At 38.3% G+C, this 12169-nt stretch overlaps 1 protein-coding gene across 7 annotated transcripts in view; it reads left to right on the top strand.

Annotated features, from left to right (window-relative positions):
- Window positions 1-12169, top strand: part of DIO3 (iodothyronine deiodinase 3) — a 121139-nt gene that overhangs the window by 49508 nt on the left and 59462 nt on the right. The gene's annotated exons all lie outside the window — the stretch shown is intronic.

Raw genomic sequence — 12169 nt, 5'->3', positions numbered from 1 at the left:
AATGTAATATAAACAAAAGGCAAATGAACTTCCAAGAAACACTGGACAGAATGTTTGATTACCCCTAATGCTGCCACCCACAGAACTCTTCGGATGACTAGACTTTTTATATTAAAAAGGGGGGACAAAGCTACCAAGACCTGATATAATCAACTGCCTCTAAGTGTAGTCCGTAAAGCCCCAAATTCAAATGTTACCACACCCCCTAGACTTATGAGTCATAAATTTATTACTTTCAGACTCTGATTTCAGGATAATCGCCTCCTATATAGGAGTATATATATTACTGGCATAAAAAAATGAAAGGAACATCTAGGATTTCTTGCACTGAATTATGGATTAAAGTAATAATGATTTAGCTCCAAAATATTTTAGTATGAGCAAAACATATTTTAGCTTGTGCTTTCCACCAAGAATACATTCTATTGTCCAAAGAAGGTACAGAAGTTCCTTTTAGCCATGAGAAGAAGAAAAATCCATAGAGAATCTTAAGTGTGCAGAGACTTTCCAGATGTGCAAATTCAATCTGATTAGGTGCAGGTAGTCTTGAATTACATCAGGAGTTTCCTCACCATTATCTGAGAAGAAGAAACAGATAAATGACTGTTGGATTCCAATCATTCCAGTCATTTTGAAAATATCATTTCCACTTATTCAGGGCCAGCCATGGGCTAAGGCAAAGTAGGTATTGACCTAGTGAGGCCATGACTTGGGAGGTGAAGGGTGACAAAAAATGAAAGGTTTTCCAAAAAAAACATAATGAAAGGTGTGAAAAGCAGTAACTCTACACTCTATGAGCCAATGTGCCTGCTCAAGGGTTAAATATAATTAAGAAGCAGGAAGGTGGGGTGTTTTCTTTTAGAATTCCTATCAAAGGCAAAAGATACCCATCACAGCTCCTTCATGGACTACTGCCTTGTTGTGGCAAAGGGGCTTGCATAATTCAATGAAGCTATGAGCTATGCCATGCACAGCCACCCAAGATGGACAGGTCATAGCAGAGAGTTCTGACAAAATGTGATCCACTGAAGAAGGAAATGGCAACCCACTCCAGTATCTTTGCCATGAAAACCCCATAGACAGTACCAAAAGGGAAAAAGATATGACGCTGGAAGATGAGCCCCTCAGGTTGGAAGGCATCCAATATGCTACTGGGAAAGAGCAGAGGGCTAGTACTAGTAGTGCCAGAAAGAATGAAGTGACTGGGCCAAAGCCAAATGGATGCTCAGCTGTGGATGTGTCTGGTGGTGAAAGGAAAGTCCGATGCTGTAAAGATTTTTTCTCCATAGGAACATGGAATGTAAGATCCATGAATCAAGAAAAGCTGGATGTGGTCAAACAAGAGATGAAAAGACTGAACATCGACATCTTAGGAATCAGGGAACTAAAATGGACAGGAATGGGTGAATTCAGATGACGATCAGGTATACTACTGCGGGCAAGAATCCCTCAGAAGAAATGGAGTAGCCATTTCATAGACAATAAAGAGTAGGAAAAGCAATACTGGGATACAATCCCCCAAATGACAGAATGATCTCAGTTCGAATCTAAGGCAAACCATTCAATATCACAGTAGTCCAAGTCTATGCCCCAACCACCGGTGCTGAAGAGGATGAAATTGACTGGTTCTGTGAAGCCTTACAGCACCTTATAGAACTAACACCAAAAAATAATGTCCTTATCATCATGGATTGGAATGCTAAAGTGGGAAGCCAAAAGATAACTGGAATAACAGGCAAGTTTGACCTTGGATTACAAAATGAAGCAGGGCACAGGCTGACAGAATTTTGTCAAGAGAATACGCTGGTCATAGCAAACACTCTTTTCCAACAACCCAAGAGATGGCTCCACACATGGACATTACCAGATGGTCAACACAGAAATCAGATTGAATATGTGCTCTGCAGCCAAAGATAGAGAAGCTCTATACAAGACCAGGAGCTGACTGTGGCTCAGACCATGAGCTTCTCATTGCAAAGTTTAGGCTTAAACTGAAGAAAGTAGGGAAAAGCACCAGGCCACTCAGGTATGAACTAAATCATATCCCTGATGAATATACAGTAGAGGTGGCAAATAGATTTAAGGAATTAGATCTGATAGACAGAGTGCCTGAAGATCTATGGACGGAGGTTCGCAACATTGTACAAGAGGTAGTAACTAAAACCATCCCAAAGAAAAAGAAATGCAAGAAAGCAAAATGGCTGTCTGAGGAAGCTTGGCAAATAGCTGAGGACAGGAGGGAAGCAAAAGGCAAGGGAGAAAAAGAAAGATACACCCAATTGAATACAGAATTTCAGAGAATAGTTAGAAGAGATAAGAATGCCTTCTTAAATGAACAGTGCAAAGAAATAGAAGAAAACAATAGAATAGGGAAGACCAGAGATCTTTTCAAGAAAATTGGAGAGATGAAGGGAACGTTTTGTGCAAAGATGGGCATGATAAAGGACCAAAATGGAAGGGACCTAACAGAGGCAGAAGAGATTAAGAAGAGGTGGCAAAATTACACAGAAGAACTATACAAGGATGAGCTTAACGTCCCTGATAACCACGGTGTGGTGGTCACTGACCTCGAGCCAGACATCCCAGAATGTTAAGTGAAGTGGGCCTTAGGAAAGCTGAGCAACACAAAGCTAGTGGAGGTAACAGTATTCCAGCTGAGGTATTCAAAACCTTAAAAGACGATACAGTAAAAGTGCTACACTCAATTTGCCAGCAAATTTGGAAAACTCAACAGTAGCCACAGGATTGGAAAAGATCAGTTTACATTCCAATTCCAAAGAAAGGCAGTGCCAAAGAATGTTCAAACTATCACACCATTGCACTCATTTCTCATGCTAGTAAAGTTATGCTTAAAATCCTACAAGCTAGACTCCAGCAGTATGTGGATCAAGAACTACCAGAAGTACAAGCAGGATTTCAAAGAGGCAGAGGAACTAGAGATCAAATTGCCAATATATGCTGGTCCATGGAGAAAGCTAGGGAGTTCCAGAAAAACATCTACTTCTACTTCATTGACTATGCTACAGCCTTTGATTGTGTGGATCACAACAAACTGTGGCAAAGAAATGGGCGTACCAGACCATCTTATTTGTTTTTTGAGAAACCTATATGCGGATCAAGAAGCAACAGTGAGAACTGGACACGGAACCACTGATTGGTTCAAAATTGGGAAAGGAGTCCAGCAAGGCTGTATACTGTCACCCTGCCTATTTAATTTGTATGCAGAGCACATCATGAGAAAGGCAGGGCTCGATGAATCAAAAATTTGAATTAAGCCTGCTGGGAGAAATATCAACAACCTAAGATGATACCACTCTAATGGCAGAAAGTGAAGAAGAACTAAAGAGCCTCTTGATGCAGGTGAAGAATGAGAGTGCAAAAGTGGGCTTGAAACTCAACAAGAAAACCAAGATCATGGCATCCAGCCCTCTCAATTCCTGGCAAATAGATAGGGAAGAAATGGAGGTAGTTACAGATTTTATTTTCCTGGGCTCCAAGATCACCACAGATGGGGACTGCAGCCAAGAAATTAAAAGATGCTTGCTCCTAGGGAGGAAAACCATGGCAAATCTAGACAGCACACTAAAAAGCAGAGATATCACCCTGTCAACAAAAGAGCATATAGTCAAGGCTATGGTCTTCCCAGTTGCAATGTATGGCAGTGAAAGCTGGACCATAAAAAAAGGCTGAGCGCCAAAGAATTGAGGCCTTTGAACTATGGTGCTGGAGAAGACTCCTGCGAGTCCCTTGGACTGCAAGGCGTTCAAACCGGTCGTCCTAGAGGAGATCAACCCTGACTGCTCTTTAGAAGGCCAGATCCTGAAGTTGAAACTCAAACACTTTGGCCACCTAATGAGAAGGAAGGACTCACTGGAGAAGAGCCTAATGCTGGGAAAGATTGAGGGCAAGAGAAGAAGGGGACAACAGAGAATGAGGTGGCTGGATGGAGTCACTGAAGCAGTAGGCATGAGCTTAAATGGACTCCAGAAGATGGTAGAGGACAGGAAGGCCTGGAGGAACGTTCTCCATGGGGTCACGATGGGTCGGACATGACTTCGCAACTAACAACAACAACATACATCACAGAGAGAACAATATTATGACTTTGCCTAGGGCAATAAAATGTCTGCAGCCAGTCTTGCATTTATGACGCAGAACGTGATGTTCTGCAATGTTCAGTTTATGCAGAATGCCACCACTCGCTTACTGAACAACATGCACGATCAAAGTTTTATAACATGATGTTCACCATTCTAGTTAAGCTATTGCTGCTGACTTACAAGGCCTTCATTGGCTAATGTACTCTTGGAAGCCCTTTTCAGCTATGTGCCAGTCAGCCTTTAAGAACTAGGGGAACAGGGTAGGGGACTGAACATGCCCAAGAGTAATCTCCAGAGCAGCAATGAAAGGTGTAAAAGCCTTCTCAATGATGTCTTTGGCTTTTCAGGTTTATCAAGGCAAGCCCTGTTGGCATGTTAATTTGTTCCCGCTTAAAGTGTTATTTCTTTATTCAGAATTTAGGGCCTTTAATGATTGATTGTTGCTGATTTAAAGATTTCACTTTTTAATATGACTTTAATGGTTTCTTAGTTTATAATTTCATACTTTTATAAAATTGTCATTTTAAAAATTTTTTCAAGTTGTTGTATATAGTAGTAATCATTATTGTGGTCATAGGGGGCATTTCAACACATACTTGGAAAGGGGCATGTGAAAATGGAATTCAGCTCATAGTTCACTGGATACAAGCTAATCTGAATAGGGTTGCTGGTCTATGTATTCTTACTGCCAGTTATTTACATATACATTATATTCCTTGGCTTTTTTCCCCACTTCTTATGGGCCATATAAATTTAATAAATAAATGATTTATAGTACACATTATCTCTCCAGAATTGGTGTTTTCAATTACATAAAATAAAGCCTGGGACTAATTAGGAGACTAATAAATATAACAAACTGCCCAAATCAAGTGGAAACCAAAACAAAATAATGCAACTTTTCTTCATCTTTTAAAAAACTTGTTTCTTTTTAGTGTTTTGTCAGTCATATTTGATTTATTTCATGCTGTTTCATTTGACTCCTTTATTTCTCAGTTTTCTTTTCCTATGAACAACTAATGTGCAAAACTAGTAGCATAGCAATACATACCATCTTTGTTTTCTATGGTTTTCTTTTAAGGGTTTCGTTTTCTGGTGTGTAGGTTATGTTTCAACAAATCCTTATTGATTTTAGCATTGTTTTCCCTTTAATTCTGAAATAATTCTTTATTAGAAGTACCAATAACAGTCTGGTTTTTTTTTTTTTAAATTCTGGAAATCCTCAAAGAATATGTAGATGAACAAGATTTTAGATAAAATTATACAACCTCTGTATTTCACATTGTCTGCTAATGTTAACAAGCACACATGTACTTCAACTTGTTAATGAGCTGAATTCTGGAACCAATTACAATTCTGTACTTGAAATTCTTTAAACTGTTGTTTATTTTTACCCCGTTTCAGTAAACAAACTTAATCACAAAGCTTGAAAGAAGACCAATAATAATACAAAATCAGAAATAAAGGGCTAATCACATTGAAATAATAATTATCTAAACCTTCTCATTAGGGAAAACAAGGGAACAGAATTTAGCTGTTCTTTCAAAGTTCTTCACAAAATTTCTGGGCAGATAATCTTGGTAGGTGGCTTATTTGAAGTTCTTCAGAAAGAAGGGAAATTATCTGATAGTTTAGCAACAGTAGGATTGCATTATCAACAGGAAAATTTCTCTTGTAATGTCCTCCCTAGAGTGTTATTGAAGTTTAGGTTGCCAGAAAAATTTCATACCACTGGAGAGAGATTTATCACTTGGCCACATCTCCTACATTAACTCAAACCAAGTATACACCATACTTCTTTCTTGAGAATTTCTGTGAAATTGTCTTCTTTAAACAAATTTTGACAGCAGCTTTCTTTTTCATCAAATAAAATGAGAAAGCTTCAGGAGAATTTTTCAACAAGACACTATTCAAAATATAATTGAAGGACCACACTGCTAATTATTTAATTTATCCTTACATATATTTTATGTGCATACTATACTGCCATGAAGCATAAGTTAAATTTTTTGATTTGGGTATCAGAATGTCACAAAACACTTCAGTCACAAATAAGTCATAATCAAGCACAAAGTTATGTTCCCTGGTCCTTTAATTTCATTGAGCTTAAGCATCTTTCTGTTTACAACCGTGATTCTTTTACTCCAAATTCTATCTAGAATTAGATAGAACAACTTAGAACAATAATTATATTGTGCTGAATTTGTAAAGCACAATATTTGGGTAAGAAAATCATTTTTAGAACTAGCCATATTGGGATGAAGAGCATAATTAATTTTGAAAAAATAGCATTACAGCTTTTTGACATCAAACCTAACTTAAACATGTGTCTCCTGGAGAATCTGCTTTAGTTAGACTTTCAGAGCTACTTGTATTAGAACTTCACTCAGCTCCTCATTCAGTGACAGGATTGGTTTAATTATTCTATAACTATTCCTGAAAATGTGGGCTCTGCTCTGCATAATTCTGGCTCAGGCAGTTATACAACAGCCTCTGGCAATTTACCTCTTTGTGGAACAAGCCTAGTACAGCCCTGCTGAATATTTACCCTAAAACATCTCTTTCTTCTCAGTCCAATTATATTTGTTCCACCCTCATTGACTAATGAGAATAATTGATCCTTGTCCTCTTTATGACATTCCTTTATGCTTCCTGTTCTCGCGGCCCCGTGCGTTCTTCTTCTGAACTTGGCAAGGGACGCCAAGTTATCTTAACCTTTCCTCTTGGATGACATGCCTTGCCAAACATTTTTAATACCGTCTCTGCTGCCTTCTTCCAGAATCCCTCCAGCCCTTCACATGATTGGCTAAATTGCTTCTTTTTTTTCTTTCCTTTCCTCATAAAGGTTTTGAGTCCAGATCAGACTGTTGCTTCTTTTGTCATGTTAAGCTTTAACAGTTGCAACAATTACTTCAGCAAACTGATTGACCCCCTGCTAATACCAAAAACCCAATTACTGCCAAAATGTTTAATAGGCATATGAAATTTTACTCAGAATATTCTAGTGGAGGGAACAGATTCACTCAGTTGAAGCCATAATTATTTTGTTTTATTGCCTGGTATACACTTTTTCCTACTGACTAAAATTTTACTCATATACAGGACAGCTGTGTTGCTATCCTTCATTTTTGTTTCCTGACTTCCTACTTGCTTCCATTGGCCCCTTTTCCACATCAATGACCTTTTCCAAATATTTTCCATCATTGCTAACATTTGTTTGGCAGTAAGAGTGCTGAAAGATTTACAGACCAAGATTGAACATGTTTACTCAGAAATAAAATCTTATTCAGTTCAACAGGCTTACTTCCTAGTAAGTAAGACTATAATTTGAATCTTAAGTCTTTTCAGCCTGTTGCTTTGGGGTCATTCATATTAGGCTGGAAGGACTGCTGCAGCCTAACACACCGAGGGAGGTGCCAGGTTGTGTCCTTCATTTCTTAAGGGTTTATTGAAACAAGGTCATCTAATGGGACCCAGGATGTATGCCATTTCTGCTATGAAGCCTGTCCTGTGGAACAATCTCTCCCCTGAGACTTATCGTAGATGACCCTGATTCTGCTGGTTTTCCAGAAGGCTTTGATGACCTGACCTTTCTCTTGAGCACTGGATCCAGGATGCTAGAGGAGCTGATAGCGATGACTTTGTTTCATTTGGTCAAGGAGTTAAGAGGTGCCTTAATCATTTTAAATTAGTGTTTTCATTTGTTTATATTATATAGTTGTTGTTGTTGTTGTTATGTATTGTTATTTATACAATTTACCAATAGTTCTAACTGGATTTGCTACTTTTGACTTCCAAAGATCCTTTCCAAACATCTACAATGAAGATATTTTATTTATTTATAGCCACCCATCTCAGCAAGTGACTCTGCAAGATTCTCATGATACATGTGTTATTCCAAGTAATGAACATTTTGGCAATTGATGACTTGACATTCTCTCCATTTCTATTGTTTTTAAGTGCTTTTTCAGATTTTTTGGTGCAATATTGTTGGTCACACAGTCAGCCTAAGGTTTAGATTGGATTTTGCATTTTTATCATCTTCACGAGGACCTGGAATAGACAAATGTTGTTGTCTGATGGTGTTAAAGGTATCGTTGAAGGATTAAGTTGTTCCAAATAAAGCTGCCTTTTGCAATTGGTAGTGATTTTGTTTGGCATTATTTGCAGTCTATGCAGTTTTCTTGCAACAGCTAATTGGATGGTCCACTGTTTCTTCAGCTTCTTTGCAGAGGTGACATTTGTTGTTTGCCTTCTCAGTTCCAGCTTTATATGCATTTGTTCTTAAGGCTTGGTCTTCTCCAGCCCACATTTGCCCATTTGGTTTTTCTTCTTCAATTTTGCTACTTTTAGCCATTCCTGTGTCTTGTTGTTATCTGCTCTGTCTGCTAGCTTTTTAATTTACTAGCCATGTAGTGTTTTGCCTTGCCATGTCTCCTTTCTCTTCTTTATTTGGTCTTTCCTGTAAGCTAGTAACAGTTCTGGGGTATTCAATAAGCCTTCATGATGTACTAGCTTCAGTGGATCTTCTTCACGTCCTTCAGATATCATTCCAATCTTTTTTCTTCTTGAACTTTATGTGTACTTGAAACATTCCATACCCATCAATTTTCCTTGGTAAGTAGAATCTGTCAACATTACTGCATGATGAAAGTTCATTGTCATGATTTTTCTGTTCTTCCTATTTAAAACTTTTAATTCAGCTTGAATCCAGTCCACTATTCCAGCAGGGTACCTAATGATGGAATTGCCCAAGTGTTAATTTCCTTGATGGTATTTCTCCAACTTACTTATGTACTCCTAACCTTCTTCTCGACAAGTGTACAAGACGGTGGCTGTGGATACAATCTTGACTTTAAGGATATTTCTGTGGAAGAGTGTTGGTGGGCTAAAAGAGGAATTGGGTGCATAAGCCTTTATAAGTCCTTTAAAAAGACCCACAAAACAAAAACAGAAAGATTTGTGGAGTTCTAACCAATAAAAGAGATTCTGTGACCCATAGGCCAGATTTTTAAAAATTCAATTAATGTTTTTGTAATGATTCAATAGTGGGAAGCCTATTTAGATAAGAACAATTAAGAAACAATATCCTTAACTAAGTAAATATGGTTTTTAGACCTGTCCAATGTAACATTGGCAGATGTTTTGGCAGCTGCTTGTATTTAGTTTTATTAGTAATTTCATCATCACTATTATCATTACGGTTCATCTCTCAGTCAGCCAGATGTTCAGACTGGATTTGGCATTTTTTGTTTAGCTATCAGGTTCTTCCCAAAGACCTGGGATAGGCAGATGTGGATGTTTGATGGTGTTACAATATCATCACAAGATGTAAGCTGTTCCAAGTAAAGCAGCCTTTTGCAATTGACTGGGTGAATTTGTCAATGCCAATGGCATTGAAATGGTGTTCCACTTGTTTTGGGATCGCACCCAGGGCACCTATTACTATTGGTACCACCCTCCAAATGCATGAATCCCTACCTCATTTATTCTCAGCAATGTCCTCACTGGCTAAGAATTCTGTGATTTCCTCTTTCACTGTATTACCTGTCATCTCTCAAAAATTCTATTAAATAGAAAAATATTCTCAATTCCTACTTTACATCCTAGTCAGTAATGCTTATGACTGAATAAAAATTTGATTGATTGACCATTATCAGTCCCTCAAAATATTCCTTTGCCCAGGATCACAACAATATATTGCTGTAAGAACAAGGATTGGGTTCAGCCTTGGTAGACATGCTCAGAGAAAATACCGGTCAGATCAGCTGGTGAACAAAGCACTTGAACTAAGAGCCTTGATTAAGTTTCCATGTTTTAGCTGCAGACAAAAAAATTAATTTAATTTAACCCTAACCCTAAACAGGGCCTGATACAGAGACAAGGTTAAGTGACTATCTTATGCCTTCCTTCCTTCCTTCCTTCCTTCCTTCCTTCCTTCCTTCCTTCCTTCCTTCCTTCCTTCTGTGCCTTCAAGTCAGGGTTCACTCCTGGTGATTGCCTGGGCCAGTGGTGGTATTCAGATATGTGAATAACTGGTTCTCTGTGTGGATGCCACTTCCGGAAGTCCTTTCTGGGCCTGGGCAACAAAAAATTAGCTACCGGTTCTACCTTACCTTGCTTTAACTTAACTTGCCTCACTTCACTTTATTTCACAAAGGAGACTTTTCAAGCCCACATATACAGTAGATGTTGGATCTTTTTGTGCTAAATGCTTTACTATACTAATTTATGTCTCATAGAGGAAATCAAAAATTACCATCTTGGTTTCTATCTAAAGATAAATTGTATACACATCTTTTACAAACAACTGAGCTTCCTTGCTGGAAGGAAGCAATATTGCAATAGGCAGGCCCTGCCAAAAGGAGGTTACTGTATCATTTCTGCATTAGTGACTGTTGAATCATTAACACATCCTGTTTAAATACAAGGCAAAATCATGCTCCCCCCAACTGATTAGTGGAAGACAGTTCCAGGTCAGTGACTCTTTCAGAATAGGCAAGCTTCACCAAGGAAAAGTGTTGCGCTCATGGTAATGGATCAGTTAAGCACTTCTGATGCAAGGACAAGCAAGAACAAAAGTCCTGCTGTAGAAACACAGGAAGTTGTTTTATCATTGATTCATGTAACTAAGTATGGTCTATACTGACTGACAATAGTTCTACAGGAGGTCACACAAGAATCTTCCAAGAGAAGATCACAAATCAAACCTGGGATAAAGCTTATGCATTATCACCAAATCATTGTCTTCACAGTTCCACCATCCTCCATATCCCAACCAGCCCTATCCCAAGAAGCAAGGATTTGCACTAGTTTGAGCTGAGCTAGCCAATTTTGCCCATTGTCTTCAGTGAAGGAAGACTTTAAAAAGGAAATAGCCAAATTATGCATTCATAGCTCCTATCCTGAAAGCTAGAAATCTGGCAACAATGGAAGATTTGGTAGTACTTCAGTTTTTGCTTCTAAATTAATTTACAATTACAGTACTGTTTAAAATTATTGCACAAGCTAAAAGTATCATTTATCCCTACTTTATGTAATTTTTCAGACACAAAAATTGCAAATAACCCCACCAAAGCTAAAATTCTATAACAATATAAAGAAGATCCAGCTACCCCACTTCCTAATATATATATATATATATATATATATATATATATATATATATATATATATATATATATATATATATATATATATATATATATATATATATATATATATATATATATATATATATATATATATATATATATGTTTTCTGAGGTTTTCGCGGGTGCCTGTATGTGGATCCTTGGTTTTTCGGGTTTTTCCCCGCGTAGAATTAAAGGTGTAGGCGCAACGTTTCGATGGAATCCCATCCATCATCATCAGGCTTCTGTTTCCTTCTTCTGGGAGAAGCATGTGGCTGTTTGTTCCTCTTTTTTAAACTGCCAGAGGGGGTGTGTTCTGTGGAGGTGTGCTCTGATTGGGTAGGGGACCAAGTGTGTTCTGATTGGGTGGGAGTGTGTTTTGAATGGTGGGGGTGTTCTGATTGGGTGGGGGTGTGTTCTGAGTGGATGGGCTGGTCTCAGCTGCCAGCTCCAGACCTGAGCTGGTGAGTTGTGCTGCTTTTGTTCGGCTTCGTGTTTGTGGTGGTGCCATGTTTTTATAGTGGGTGTCAGTTTGCTTATTGTGTGGTTTGGAGGGGTTTAAAGTGGCTGATGTTGCAGCTGTAGTTAGGTTTCTGTTTTGTGGTTGTGTGTCTTTATCGTTGTGGGTTCGGATTTGCTTTTTGAATGGTTGTGTGGTGGTGATGTCATGTGATGTTATCATGAGTTTGGGTCTGGTATCATTCTTGGTGGTTGGGCTTCGTCTGTCAATCAAGGCGGGTTTCCAAATGGCTGGTAGACGAGAGGTATCATCTCGTTTATTCATGCTGTGGGGGCGTTTTTCTATCTCAATGGCTTCTCTGATTATTCTGTTGTTAAACTGTTCAATTTTGGCAATAGTTTTGGTTTTTTTAAAATCAATTTCATGTCCCGTGGCTTCAAAGTGTTGGACCAGGGATGAAGTTTGTTCTCCCTTTC

This window comes from Vipera ursinii, assembly GCF_947247035.1.
Source record: "Vipera ursinii genome assembly, chromosome: 1".
Classification (NCBI taxonomy): domain Eukaryota; kingdom Metazoa; phylum Chordata; class Lepidosauria; order Squamata; family Viperidae; genus Vipera; species Vipera ursinii.
The sequence above is the reverse complement of the archived record's forward strand: the minus strand, read 5'-3'. Positions and strand labels throughout refer to the sequence as shown.